This window comes from Hordeum vulgare, chromosome 7H (assembly GCF_904849725.1).
Source record: "Hordeum vulgare subsp. vulgare chromosome 7H, MorexV3_pseudomolecules_assembly, whole genome shotgun sequence".
Classification (NCBI taxonomy): domain Eukaryota; kingdom Viridiplantae; phylum Streptophyta; class Magnoliopsida; order Poales; family Poaceae; genus Hordeum; species Hordeum vulgare.
The window spans coordinates 426,238,064-426,254,076 of NC_058524.1; positions in this window are offsets into that span (position 1 = coordinate 426,238,064).

Consider the following 16,013-nt stretch of genomic DNA (forward strand, 5'->3'; position numbering starts at 1 on the left):
TATAGATACGTTTGGTACGTATTAGGAGGTAGTGGGCTCAAGGGAGGGAGGCACCCGACGACAAGGAGGGGGCAGTCCGGTGAGGCACACGGCAAGCTCCGACGACGGGGTGGTCGGGGTCGGCGTGAGGCAGGTCCGGCCGGCGGTGGGGTGGCGCTGGGCGAGGCGGAGGAGGACTGGAGGAGGCGGCGTTTGGGGAGGCCGGAGGTGAGGGAGGATCCGGTGGTGGGGGCCAAGGCGACTGGAGGTGGGGGCCAAGGCGACTGGAGGTGGGGGCGGCTGGGTCCGGTGTGTGGCAGTGTAGAGGGGGCCTCTCTGCCCGAGGGAGAGGGAGATGGGGCAGTGAAGGAGAGGCTCGGTGGGGGTGCGCTGGTGGAGGCAGGGAACGAGATGGGGATGGCGAGGGAGGAGTGAGGGGAACGGGGCTGGGAGCGAGGGGGCCTCGCTCCCTCGCGGTGGGTCTTCTAGCGGCGGAGTGAAGGGAGTGGGGAGGGGCTGCGGTATGGCTAGGGTTTCACGGGGTTTTATACCCCCTGGTAGAGGTGGGCTAGGGAGTGGCCGACTAGGCCGGTTGGCCTAGTTGGGCCGGGGCTTTTTTTAACTTATTAACAGTTCTAGTTTTAATTTATTTTAGTGCAATAAATACTTCTAAAATTAACGATTCCTAAATGACAATTCTCCTAGGTAATATTTGACACACCCGAACATTTTGATGTTTCAATTCAAAAACTTTCATCGTTTGAATTTATTTTAAATTTTAGATTTGACTTGGTTTTGAACTAACACGAGATTAACGATAGTAACCACGGTGACGTGGCATCATTAGCGTGGGATCACTGTAGCTTAATTACATACAACACTGTAGCAAAAGCTGAGGATATCACAACTCTCCCCTACTAATAAGAATTATCGTCCCAAGAATTAAGAGGTAGAAGGAAAGAGCTCGGGGTATTCATCATGAAGATGAACCTCACATTCCCAAGTGGCTTCATCTTCAGAATGATTTGACCACTGCACTTTAAGGAACTTGGTGACTTTGCGACGAGTCTGTCGTTCATCCTGGTCGAGAATGTGGACCGGATGTTGTTTATAAGAGAGGTCTTGTTGCAGGTCAAGCATATCATGATCCACTGCTCGAATAGGATCCTTGAAGGAGCGGTGGAGCTGAGACACATGGAAGACATCGTGAACCTGAGAAAGGTTCGCCGGTAGTTCCAATTGATAAGCCAGTCTACCACGCCTTTTGAGAACAGTGAAAGGACCAAGATAGCAAGGCGCTAACTTTCCCTTGATCCCAAAACGGTGTGCACCTCTCATTGGTGTGACACGAAGATAAGCCTTTTCGCCAGGTTGATAGACCATATCTTGATGATGACGGTCATACTGACTCTTCTGACGAGACCAAGCAGTCTTCAGATTCTCATGAATAATGCAGACTTGATCTTTGGCATGTTGGATAATTTCTGGACCGAAGAGTGACCGCTCCCTAGTTTCTGACCAATTCAGAGGAGTTCGACACCTTCGTCCATACAATACTTCGAAAGGGGCCATCTTCATACTAGCTTGATAGCTATCGTTGTAGGAGAACTCGGCATACATGAGAGATTCCTCCCATTTCTTACCGAACGAAATGACACAAGCTCGAAGCATGTCCTCGAGAATTTGGTTGACTCGTTCAACTTGTTCGTGGGATTGAGGATGAAATGCAGTGCTGAAGGACAGATGAGTCCCCATAGCTTTCTGAAAACTTTCCCAGAATTTTGAAGTGAACAGGCTGACACGGTCTGAGCTGATTACCAACGGAATACTATGAAGTGATACAATTCTTGAAATATGAAGATCTACCAGTTGACTAGCATTAATTGTTTCTTCGACGGCCAGAAAATGTGCAACTTTGGACAGTCGGTCAATGACGACAAGAATAGCATCATTACCCTTCTAAGATTTTGGAAAACCAGTGACAAACTCCAGTTCAACATGGTCCCATTTCCATTCAGGAATAGAGATAGGTTGCAATGTTCCAGCATTCTTTTGATGTTCTGCTTTGATACGCCGACAAATATCACATTCTGCCACATAGCATGCAATGTATTGCCTGATGTTGGGTCACCAGAATCTTTGATGGACGTATTGGTACATCTTGGTACTACCCGGGTGAATCGACAATGGTGTGTCGTGAGCTTCTTTCATCACCGCTCCGGACATTTGGTGATTTTCCCTCTTAGTTGGTACGAATAAGCGGCCCTTGAAATACAGCGCCATCATCAGCAACAGTGAAACAAGAGGGTTTTCCATTCGCAAGATTGCTTTTAATCCTGTCGACATCATCGTCAAAGCCTTGCATATCTCTGATGCGGAATATGAGATCTGGTTCAACAACGAGGTTGCTGATGGAACCCTGATTAACAACACGGAGGTTCATTTTTTGATACTCTTCAGGAGGGGGAACAAGATAACCCTGAGGAACAATATGGAGGTTCAGCTTACGGAATTCCTCTTGCAGACGATCGTGAACCTTATGAACCTGGAGGTGGTTGTAGTATGACTCGCGACTCAAGGCGTCAACCATTACGTTAGCCTTGCCAGGGTATATGATATAATACAGTCAAAATCTGCTATACGCTCCATCCATCTCTCTTGACGTAGATTTGAAAGTGCATTATATCGACTAAAGGGGGGTGAATAGGAGATTTTTAGAACTTCATCACTGAGGAAATTCCTTTTGAGGAAATTTCTCACTGATGACTAACTTGCAGAGGAAACAACAAAGGATCAGGAGTGCAAAGTATCACTACAACAATTTTCAAGGTGAAGAATATGAAAAACAGTTTGCACAGTTTGCAGGCACGGAGAAAACAGATGAGGATTAACTCGCGTGAAGAATTTGGGGTTGAGGAATTTCAGAGAAAGTCTTCAGCAAATTCTTCAAATAGTGACAGTGAAAATCATCAACATACAACATGAGGAATTTAAAGAGTTGAAGAAATAGAACTCGTTTCACAGTGAAGACAGTGGTTGATGACCCAGTTCCAATTGCTGTGACAGTTGTACATCTAGTTTGGAGCGGCTTGGTATTGAAACCAAAAGACAGACAGTCCTGGGACACACAGTCCCTACCGTATTCTCCTTGGGCTAAGAAACCACAGTCATCGCCCAACACTCGTGGTAAGTCTTCAGGGAAGGCTTCCAAACAGTCACAAACTTGCTCACCTGGCGATCCACAATTGACTACTTGATTGCTCTAGACCATGACGCCTAACCTTCTAGAGGATGCACAGTCCTCAAAGGTAAAAGGCTTCAATCCCACACAGGAACAACTTCTTCAGTGATGCTCAATCACTTGGTTTTCAGTTTGTGGTTTGGTGTATGGGGTATTTCCTCACCGATGAGTTACTCTCGAAGGCTCTGAGGAATTTGGGTTGCTCTTATGACGAGTGTCAGTTTCCAACGGAGCAGCCAACCAGCTAATGGTTGTGGGGGCGGCTATTTAAAGCGTGGGAGCATCCCGACATGATTTGACATTAATGCCCTTAAATAATATGACCGTTGGTGTGGATTAGATCAGTCATGTGGCGCGACTTTCGGTAAAGGTCGAGACCCTCAACTGTGAGAGTCCTCATGTCTCTCACATTCCTCACTTGAGGCTTTTGGTAGGATTAGTCTTGGGTTGAGCATCATGAGGAAATTCATTCCGACGTGTTACTTTGACCCCCTTTAACAATACGATGGTCCTATGACTCAAAAGTGAAGAAAATAAAATAGACAGAAATAAATCTTCATGCTTCAAAATCTTCAGATTGTTTTTCTTCAGGACACACCGAATTCCTCATCTTCAATTTCTTCATGAGGAATATCAATTTCATCGCAATTTCTTCGCGATTCAATTCTTCAGCTTCAGACCAATTTCTTCAGCCGAAGATATACATTTTTAGGAGTCGATATTCATCGAATATTTGAAACTCCTCAATGACTTATAGATCCTGTGTACACTCATGAACACATTAGATACTTAACCTATAAGTCTTCAAACCATCAAAATCACTAAGGGGCACTAGATGCACTTACAATCTCCCCCTTTTCAGTGGTTGATGACAATTAGGTTAAGTCTTCAACGGGGATAAGAATATGAAGTGTAAATACTCATTTGAGGAATTTCAAATCAAGATTCAGAGAGACTCCCCTTGAAGATGTGAATATCTTGAGGATTTTGCTTTTCACAACAAATGCACATTGATGATTTATATCATGGAGATCTCCCCCTGAGTCTTGTAAAACATGCATACATACGACATATAGTATGAAGAAATTGAGGATGCATGATGAAAAATGGTATCTGACGAATTCCAGCATGCGTGCATTAATATTTTGAGGAATAAGCATGCGAAGAAAAACATTCAGAAGCGTCAGAGTACCATCGGGCTTAAGTTACAACTCATTACATAAAACACTTCAGAAGAGCCAAGAGTTTGTAACTTAAATAAAGTTCATAAGCCCCAAAATATATCCCGCGTGAAGACTAAGTCTCAGATTTCTCCCCCTTTGTCATCAAGTGACGAAAAGGGACAAAACTGAGGACTAACGCCCCATGAATACTTTCACTTCTTGGCATTTGAGGAAGACGCATGAGGATTCTTGAAAGCAGACTTCCTCCTTGGACCAGTGGTAGTGTCTTGTTGGTCTTCATCTGATTCTGCAGCGCGGAATGAAGAAAACGAACCGTCCTCAAGGTCTGGAACTGGAATTGGCCTGAGTTTCTTCTTTGGTGGCCATGACCAGTTGAAGTCCTGCGTAAACTCCAATTCTTGAAGTTCTGCTGGAGTCTTCAAATGAGCCAAAGTGGCCCAGGTGCGATCAAAAACCTCATGAAGATAATGATGATTAAGCTTTACGGCATTTTGGGTCTCAGTGTGGGTTTTCACAATGGCGCCGAACTGGCGTTTGACTCACTTGTGATTTTGATCTACCTTTTGATGAAGACTGAGGAGAAGCTCTCTAGTATTCATCACCCTTGGAGCAACAGGACTTGGTGGCTGGGTTTCAGTGTCATCCCATGAGGAATATGCATCTGGCTCTCGAAACTGGCCATCAAGGGGTCGACTGCCTACATCAATCACAGACTTGCCTTTTCCTTCAACAGGCTCAAAAATCTTCTTGTTGACCCTTATTGGAGGCATATATCCAAGGTGATTATTGAAATCAGCATGATAGTTGATGCCTGACCTGCGTCTGATGAATCTCATGATCCATGGAGCGTAAATCTTCAGGTCAAAAGGGGACATAGCATTTTCTGCCAGAGTCCTCAAGAAGAAATCATGAGTGTTGATGGGAATGGCATGAATGATGTTGAAGAGGATATTCTTCATGATGCCTACGACATTTTCTTCAACATCATGGCCTTTGATTGGCGCAAGAACACTACAGAGAATTATGTAAGCACTCTTGGGTTCATACTTCAGCTCATGGACCAGGATGGTTGTTTTTGGTGGTTGCCCCTTGGCCAAAGGCTTCATGAGGACTTCCATCAGCTTATTCGGCAGCTCCCGTTCATCATACATCTTCACGGCCTGCTCTCAAGGATTTTGACACAGGAAGTTCTCGCAGCAGCTCATTTGCAGGGGCCTTGAAGTTTGTGTGTTGCGTCATCCAATCCAACACCCAAGTGTTGATATCTGTTGGATCTCCAGAGATGTGCAGAGTTGCATAGAATTGAAGAATGATGTCGCTGTTCCAATCGCCGATATCAGAGCACAGAGGGAGCAGTCCTGCTTCATGAGGAACGTTGAGGACGGGGGCAAAGCAAGGAATTTCTTGAAGCTCAACATGAGGAATATGCCTATGCTGAATTTTTTTGTTTCTTCCACAAAGCACACATGCATAGTAGTTGAGCTGAGTCCTGGTCCAAAACTTCATATGCCTGATGCGAGGTTTGTCATAAGGATTTTCTCCGATGAAATACATGCGTTCCTCAAAGAATGCTTCCCTTTGAAACTTTGGCCGCTTGGAGAACGGCTGACACTGCATCGGCTGAAGGTTTTGCTTCTTCCCTTGAGGGGAGACATCATCGCAGTTTCTGGATTGATGACGACTAAAGCATTCTCTGGATTTGGTGCAGGGGCATTTTCTTCAGCATGTTCCTCAGGATGAGGAATTTCATCTGCCTGTGCTTTAGGCTGAGGATCTTGCTCTGGGTGAGGAATGTCATCAACTGGAGCCTCTAGATGAGGATTTTGCTGAGGAGGAGGAATCTCTTCATCCAGAGCCTCAGGTTGAGGGTTTTGCTCAGGATTTGGATTTTCTTCAGGCTGAGGATTTTCTCCTTGGTTTTCTTCAACTTGAGGGGTTTGCTTGGTGGGAGAGCCAAATTCTTTAGGTGGTGCAGCTGATCCTTGAGCAGGTTCTTTAGGAGGAATAAAGGTCTAAGGACTGTCATCAATCTGAATTTCTTCATCAGTGTGTTCCTCAGAGACATCATTCTTCATTTCCTCATCAGTCATGTGCTCCTTGTCTTCGCTTTCGAAGGGAGTCATCTCATAGGATGGAGCAATGTTGAGAGGCACAGGATCCAGAGGAGCATTTTCATCAAGAGATTTGAGGCGCTTGGCCTCAGTTGATTCTTTTGTTGAGGAAGCTTTTCTCTTCTTAGCTTGCTTTTTAGAAGCTCTTATTTTCTTCACGTCTGATGCAGACGAAGTCATTTTCTTCACCTTTGAAGGTTTTGGTGAAGGCATTTTCTCTTCAGGAGGCGGAGTCATATCCGTCCTGGCAGTTTCCTCTAGCTGAAGTAGTTTCTTCAGCTGGAGCAGAGTCATCAGCTGTCTTAGACGCATCAGTTGGAGCAGAGTCATCAGCTGGCTTAGACGCATCAGTTGGAGCAGAGTCATCAGCTGGCTTAGACGAATCAGCTGGAGCAGAGTCATCATCTGGCTTAGATGCACCAACTTGAGTAGTTTCATCAGCTGGAGCAGAGTCATGAGCTGGAGTTTCCTTGGTGATTTCCTCAATAGCCGGTTTATCATCACGGCTTTCTTGAGGCATTTCCTCAGCAGAGGAAGGTTGTTCTTCCTCAATCTCAGGCTGCTGAGGTATTGCTAGAGGGGCAGCCTTTTTTTGTATTCATCAACTGCATTAGTAGCAAACTTGATGAAATTGTTCTTGGGACTTTGACGATCAGATAGCTTGGTGTACTTGTCCGTCAAAGTCTTCAATTCTGCCTGAGTGGACACAAGTGCATCAGGCGTCAAGCTGAGGAGATTCTGTCCGAGGAATTTCTCCTTTTTCAGCTTCGCAGCCTTAGCTTGTTTGGCTTGCGTCTCCTTCCACTTGGCCTCGTTGATGAAAGTGGCCACCATGTGGCTGATGCCTGGGGGACGCTTCAAATCATCAATAGGTGTGTTGGGGTCATCATACCATATATTGATGTAATCCAAGAGGACTTTTGGATCCATGGCCAGAGGAATGGTGCTGCCTGAAGCTTGTGCTACCCTCTCCTGCTTGTTTCTCATGATGGCTTGCAGAGTCTCATCATCATATTCATCACTACCTTCTGATGCAGAAGGGACTGTGATGATTTTGCTTGGGCCAGTTCTGGTTCCTCTCCCAGTAGTCACCTTAGTCTTCATTGGAGTTGGTGAAGACTTTGTTTCTGAGCTAGTTGCAGAAGGAACAGAGGAGCTGGAAACAGTCGGCAGCTGCTTCACAATCTGCTTGTGTTCACGCTTTGAAGCCTTTGGTGGTGCTGAGGGTTTTGGTGCGGATGCTGGTGCAGCTTTCTGAAGCAATTTCTCCCGAGGCTTTGAAGCCTTTGGTTTTGGCAGCATAGATTTCACTTGAGGAATGGCCGTGCCAGAAGTTTCAACTGCAGAGGAGGTGGCGGCAGTAGCAGCAACAACAGATTCTTCATTAAATTTCCTCACAGCAGCTTCTGCCTGCTTCTGAAGCTTTGACAAATGTTTTGTCTTTTCCTCAGGATAGTCATTAATCTACTTGAGGCTTGAGGGGTGTGCATCCTGATAATCTTCGAGAGGAGGCCGTTTGCCAGGAGGCTTAAGAGCGAATTTCTTCGTGTACTTGGGAGTGACGAATCTGTATTCTTTCCACTCCTTCGTCCACCGGCGTTCTATCTTTTGAAGCCTTATCTTCCTCTTGGGCATTGTCTCTTGCTCATCAGGTGTGCAGTATTCCAGGTATATGTCATCAGGAATATCGATGGCAGTGTTCTGTTCAAGCTTCTTGCCACCCTTTTGCTTCCTTTCATCTTCCATTTTCTTCAGCTAAGGCTTTTGCTGAGGAAATTGAACCCTTGAGGATTCTGATGAAGCTTGTAGATTTTCTTCAAGAAACGCTGCAAATGAGTTAAGTTGATGAGAACCTAGAGATTCATCAGCCGACATTCTGTACCTGTGAACAGAGTATAGTTGCGAGGAATTTGGAGAGGTCATATGCGTTCTCAGATTTGATGAAATTGAAAAAATTTAAAGTTGAGAAATTTTGACCAATGGGTTGAGGAATTTGTCTAAGCACTCTGATCTTGGGTTCCAGAGTTGTACAGATTCCAAAATTTGCACAATTGAGGAATCTCGTGAAGACTTTTAAATGATTAGTGAAATTCATCAACAGTTGAGGAATGAGCAGTGTTTGAGGAATAGAGACTGATAGACACTTGAGGAAAAACAAGTTTCACAAATCTACGGTAAAATAGTAGATCAAAAGGGGGTTGTAAAAATAGGGTTTTATTTACCCTATATTGCACGCACGAAGAACACATGAATAAGTAGCAGTAGATGCTTTTCGGTGCGAGTCCATTGCGCCCTAACTTGGCCCACAGGACAGCTACGGCAGCGCCAGACGAAGATGATCCGATTCCGCATGATTTCGGCGACGGAGAGGTCGAGGCAGTAAAGCTTTTCCTCGTCGGCGACGAGACTTCTAGCGGCGGCGCTAGGGCTTTGCTGTAGCGGGGAGGAGGCCGAGAGAGAGAAGGAAGAGTTTTGACCGGAGGGGGTAAGGACATATTTATAGCCCACGTGAAAACTGTCTGGCCGATTCTTTCGGACCGAACTTCCCTTGCCCTTTCGTCTCCGCATGACACGTGTAGCTACCGTTTGAAGCGGTGGAGGTCGTGCTTATCTGATCGTGGGAAGTGGGGTTCAGTTACTATGTAACAATATAAAAATCATTTTTGAGGATTTGAGGATTTTGTTGTACAATCATCAGTTGACAAGGACGTGGTGAGGATTTTGAACAAAGTTTCAGCTAGAACGCATATGAAGAATTGAATAGACTGGGTGAGTATAGCATAGAGGGAAAGTAGGGTCCGATCACTTTCACTTAGATGAAATATCAAATTGAAGAAATAACTATAAGTGAATGCTGTTGAGGACTTTGAAATCATAGTCTATATATATATATATATATCTTGGCAAATGAAAATCATCGAGTGTTTTTGAAGATTTTGATTAACTTGAAAAATTTGTGACAAAGCGTCATGATGATGAATTTCAGTTTTGAAGAAAGACAAGTTTGAAGAACAACTGCTTTGAAGAAAATCAACTTTGAAGAAATTCAACTTTGAAGAAATTCAACTTGAGGAATTTCAAGTTTGGTGGTGGCGTGACCCACCATATAAGAACGTTGATTTCAGACGCCGCGTACAATTGTCTTAGGACCCTGAGAATCAATTTCTTCGTTGATTTCCTCACACTAAGAGTGATATTCTTCATTAGTTGAAGAAAATTGATTCTTCGCGTGTTGCACATCTAAGTCATCAATTTTGCATAAGTGTTAGGATATGTGCATGTTTTTATGAAACATTTGAAGATTCTAAGATATTTAGCTCACACCGCAACTTGGAAAACCTTTTCTCATCCAAGGGCTTAGGGAAGATATCTGCCAGTTCATCGTCAGTCTTCACATGGTCGATGAGGATATTGCCCTTGAGGAGATGGTCTCGAAGAAAATGATGACGAATCTGGATGTGCTTAGTCTTTGAGTGCTGTACTGGGTTGTATGCAATCTTGATTGCACTCTCATTGTCGCAGTAGAGAGGCACAATCTTCATGTTGATGCCGTAGTCCTTGAGGATTTGCTTCATCCATAGCAATTGAGCACAACATGAACCAACAGCAATGTACTCAGCTTCGGCAGTGGAGAGTGAAATGCAGTTCTGCTTCTTTGAGGACCAGCATACTAGTGATCTTCCGAGGAAATGACATGTGCCAAAGGTTGACTTGTGATCCACACGGTCACCAACATAGTCAGAATCAGAATATCCCACAAGATGAAGATTTGAGCCCTTGGGGTACCATAATCCTAGTGTTGGTGTGTGAGCTAAGTATCGAAGAATATGCTTCATAGCCTTATGGTGTGATTCCTTCGGTTTTGCTTGAAAACGTGCACACATGCAAACACTAAGCATTATATCTGGCCTAGATGCACACAAATACAGTAAAGAGCCAATCATGGAGCGATATACCTGCTGATCGAATTCTTTACCATTTTCGTCAATGCAGATGTGGTCGTTGGTAGGCATTGGAGTCTTGGCACCCTTGCATTCATGCATCTCGAATTTCCTCAGAACATCCTTGAGGTATTTCTCCTGTGATATGAAGATTCAATTGCGTTGTTGACGAATTTGAAGACCTAAGAAGAATTTCAGCTCCCCCATCATAGACATATGATATTCTTCACTCATCATGTAAGCAAATTCATCACTGTAACGTTTGTTTGTACAACCAAATATGATGTCATCGACATATAACTGGCACACAAATAGTTCATTATCATAGGATTTAGTGAAAAGAATTGGATCGAATAAACCAGGTTTGAAGCCTTTCTTCATGAGGAATTCCTTCAATGTGTCATACCATGCCCGAGGGGCTTGCTTGAGACCATAGAGCGCCTTTTTGAGTCTGAAGACTTAGTCTGGATTCTTTGGATCCTCAAAACCTAGGGGATGAGCAACATATACTTCTTCCTCAAGTTTACCATTGAGGAATGCACTTTTCACATCCATTTGATATAAGATAATGTTATGATGATTAGCATAAGCAGGTAGTATTCGAATAGCTTCAAGTCTAGCAACAGGTGCAAAAGTTTCATCGAAATATATTCCTTCAACCTGTGTGTAGCCTTGGGATACAAGTCGTGCCTTATTTCTCACCACTTGAGCATCCTCATCAAGCTTGTTCCAGAAAATCCACTTGGTGCCGATGATATTATGCTTGCGAGGATCTGGTCGTTTGACGAGCTCCCATACGTCATTCCGATTGAATTGCAGAAGTTCGTCTTGCATGGCTTGGATCCACTCCGGTTCCATGAAAGCCTCAGCAACTTTTGAAGGTTCTCTGATAGACACAAAGGAGAAATGCCCACAAAAGTTATCTAAGTGTGAAGCTTTTGAGCGAGTGAGAGGACTTGGCGCGTCGATGTCATCGAGGATTTTATCAAGTTCTACTTCATTTGAATCCTCGGATGAGATGGTTGAGGATTTTGTCTCGGCTGAGGAATTGGTTCTGGAGCAATTTCCTCAGGAGCATCTTCTTGATTTTCATTAGTGCTGGGAATGATCTCATCATCAATTTCCTCAGTGGGCACAATGTCTTCAGTAGCTTTGAGCTTTATTGCTTCCTCAGGAGACAGCTTATCTCGATCAGGAGGCAATTGCTCTCTTTGTGAGCCATTAGTTTCTTCGAACCGCACATCTACAGTCTCAACAACCTTGTTGTGATAGGTGTTGAAGACTCTGTAGGTGTGCGAGTCATTTCCATAAACCGAGCATAAAACCCTCATGCGCCTTAGGTGCAAACTTTGAGCTATGGTGAGGATCTCTAATCCAGCATTTTGCACCAAAGACTTAAAAATAACTTACATTGGGTTTCTTGTCAGTGAGGAGTTCATATGAGGTTTTCTTGAGGAATTTGTGAAGATATACCCTGTTGATGATATGGCAGGCAGTGTTAATTGCTTCAGGCCAAAAGCGACGAGGAGTCTGATATTCTTCAAGCATGGTTCTTGCCATCTCAACCAGAGTCCTGTTCTTCCTTTCGACGACACCATTCTATTGAGGAGTATAAGGAGCAGACAATTCGTGAGTAATACCAAGTTCATCAAAATAATTATCAAGTCCAGTGTTTTTGAACTCTGTTCCATTATCACTCCTGATGTGTTTGATCTTGATGCCGAAGTTCGTCGAGGCCCTTGAGGAAAATCGTTTGAAAACTTCCAGCACTTCAGTTTTATATAAAATGATATGCACCCATGTGTATCTGGAATAATCATCAACTATGACAAAGCCATATAAAGATGCTGCATTTGTTAGAGTGGCATAATGAGTAGGTCCAAATGGATCCATGTGGACCAATTCAAATGGACGAGTAGTGGTCATGATTGTCTTCGAGGGGTGCTTGGATCTGGTCATTTTCCCAGACTCACAAGCACCGCAAAGGTTGTCCTTGAGGAATTTTACTGATTCGATGCCGATGACATGCTTCTTCTTCGTGAGCGTGTGCAAATTCCTCATGCCTGCATGACCAAGTCTTCGATTCCACAGCCACCCTTCTGAGGTTTTTGCTAGTAGGCAAGTGGCTGTTTGAGGACCTGTAGAGAAATCAACAATGTACAAATCCCCTCTTCTAACACCTTCGAAGACTTTGGATCTGTCAGATTCCATGATGACGACACATCTATATCTTCCAAAGATAACAATCATATGACGATCACAAAGCATTGATACTGACATGAGGTTAAATCCAAGGGATTCAACAAGCATCAGTTTGTCCATGTGCCTATCCTTGGAAATAGCCACTTTGCCAAGTTCTAATACCTTGCTTTTACCTTTGTCAGCATATGTGATTTGCTTCAGGGGTGATGGAGTTAGTGGCATATTCATCAACAAGCTTTTGTCACCAGTCAAGTGATGTGTGCAGCCATTATCAAGAACCCACTCAGTACTCTTGGGTTTTTCATCCTGGAGATGAATTAGTACAACTTACCATCTCATATGCTTCAGACTTGAAGAATATGATATCAATTTCATCAGATAGGAATTTCATCGTAAACAGAATTATAGGAACATGTGAAATATTTCTATTTCATCAATATTAGCTTGCGTCACATCAAGCATTTTCCTCAGGTCTCCAGCAAATTCTTCAGATGATGATTTTCATCTGGAGACCTGACCTGCAGAAGTGATTAGTTAAATTTCTTCACCACCCACATCTGAAGGGGTGGTAAAGCATTCATCATCCCGCGAGCACCATATGAGAAAGAAGGCATTGAAGCTAATGCACTTCTCTTAACAGTAGGGGGGTTAAAGTACTCAAATGAATATGCGGAGAACTTATTTGAGGATTTATGAACATAATGATTTGAAGAATGATGCTCATATTCATATTCCTTGTAATTTTCCTGCATGTTAGAAGCATTAGCACGGGTACGAGCATAGTTTTGACCAGTGGAGGATTTTGATCCTCTTGAAGACTTCGGTCCTCCTGAGGAATTTGATTCGGGGTTCAAATTCTTCATAGGTGGTGTCATGGGGACATTCACCTGAAGATTTTCAAGGCAACTTTTGGGAACCCAGATTTTCCCCAGGGGAGGCCCATTCCTGCAGTTACTTCCAACATATCGAGCAAATACTTCACCAGATTGATTTTTGAACAGTCTATAGTTGGAGTCAAATGACTCATGTGAGGAATAGGATAATTCACATGAAAAACCTGTTAGATTGGATGGATCAAAAGGAGGCCCTTTAGCAGCAACCCATGAGGTTTTGGGTTACTGATGAGGTTTCCAATATGATCCATCAGCATTCAATTTCCTCTCAAAGGCAATTCCTTCTTTCCTCGGGTTCCTGTTCATGATATGATTTTTGAGCACATCACAAAGGGTTTGGTGTCCTTTGAGACTTTTGTATATGCCTGTCACATACAATTCCTTCAGCCCTGCATTTTCATCAGTGACATTTGTGGTTTCGTCAAGTGTGGAATTTGACACTATAGGAGCAGTTAAAGAATTTGTAGCAATAGAAGCATTTGATGATTCTGGTGAAGAATTAGTAGTTTCACGTTCGATAAATTTAAGACATGGAGAAATGAATTCAGCTTGAGCAGTACTGATCTGTTGAGATAGTAATGAATCATTTTCCATACGAAGATCATCATGAGAAATCCTCGACTTCTCAAGATCAAGCTTCCTTTGAAGAAATTCATAGGAAAGTTTCTCATGATCAGCGAGGAGTGTAACATGACGATTTTGAAGATTATCAAATATGGACTGAAGACTTTTCATATCTTCAGTGAGGATCTGGGTAAGATTCATTTCATCATTCAACAGATCATCGGTTCTGTCTAGCAGTTTCTGAAGCTTTTCCAGGGCAGTTTGTTGTTTAGTGGCAAAGATAGAAAGTTTACTGTAATTGGGTTTTTTATAATCATCAAGTTCACAGTCACTTGAATCAGAGGAGGAAGCATCATTCGGTACCTTTGAACCTTTTGCCATGAAGCAATAGGTTGGAGCGAAGTCATCAGCATAGTCATTAGTGTGGATGGTGTTATCATTTTCTTCAAGGTTGAAGATTGACTTGCTGATGAATGTGGTTGCAAGTGCAAGGCTAGTCTGTCCAGATTTTGAATATTCATCAGAACCCTCCTCTTCATCACATTCCTACTATTCTGCCTCCGAATCCATTTCATTGCCAATAAGTGCCCGAGCCTTTCTGAAACTAGTCTTCTTGTGTGATGAGGACTTTGAGGATGAGGATTTTGAAGATTTCTTCTTTTTCTTCGAGTCATCAGAACTTTCATCCTTGTATTTCTTCTTCTTTGATTCCTTTCCCCAACGAGGACAATCAGCAATGTAGTGACCTGATTTCTTGCATTTGTGGCAGGTTCTTTTCTTGTAGTCCTCAGATGAAGATTCTAATTTCCTCATATCTCTTCTTGAAGATTTACCAAACTGGCCACGTCGTGTAAACTTCTGGAATTTCCTCACGAACATTGCAAGCTCCTGTCCAAATTCTTCAGGATCACCAATGCTACCTTCCGAGTCTTCTTCTTCAGATGAGGAAATTGCTTTGGCCTTCAGTGCACGTGGTCTAGAATAGCTTGGTCCATATAGATCTCTCTTTTCTTCTGGTTGGAATTCATGAGTATTGAGTCTTTCGAGTATATCAGCTGGATCAAGAATCTTGTAGTCTGGTCTCTCTTGAATCATTAGAACTAAAGTATCAAATGAAGAATCCAAAGATCCTAGCAGTTTCTTCACAACTTCGTGATCAGTAATGTCTCGAGCTCCCAGTGCTTACAATTCATTTGATATGTCAGTGAGGCGATCAAAGGTATCTTAGCAGCTTTCATTGTCAAGCCTCTTGAAGCGATTGAAGAGATTGCGAAGAACATCAACACGAGAATCACGCTGGGTTGATACTCCTTCATTAACTTTGGGCAGCCTTTCCCAGATAAGTTTTGCTGAGCCCAAAGCACTCACTCTGCCATACTGACCTTTGCTCAGATGGCCACATATGATATTCTTCGCTTGAGAGTCAAGTTGCTTGAATTTCTTCACATCATCGGCACATACAGTAGCAGTGACGATAGGGATGCCATGTTCCACAATATACCAGAGATGGTTGTCAATGGCTTGTAGATGCATTTGCATCTTGGTCTTCCATAAGGGAAAGTCCTTTCCTTCGAAAGTAGGACGTCCTGCAGTAACCTTGATCATGCCTCTAGTCGACATAACTAAAACTCCAGGTGGTCAAACCAAAATCACACAGAACAAGGGAGTACCTTGCTCTGATACCAATTGAAAGTGCGTTATATCGACTAGAGGGGGGGTGAATAGGAGATTTTTAGAATTTCATCACTGAGGAAATTCCTTTTGAGGAAATTCCTCACTGATGACTAACTTGCAGCGGAAACAACAAAGGATCAGGAGTGCAAAGTATCACTACAGCAGTTTTCAAGGTGAAGAATATGAAAAACAGTTTGCACAATATGCAATCATGGAGAAAATAG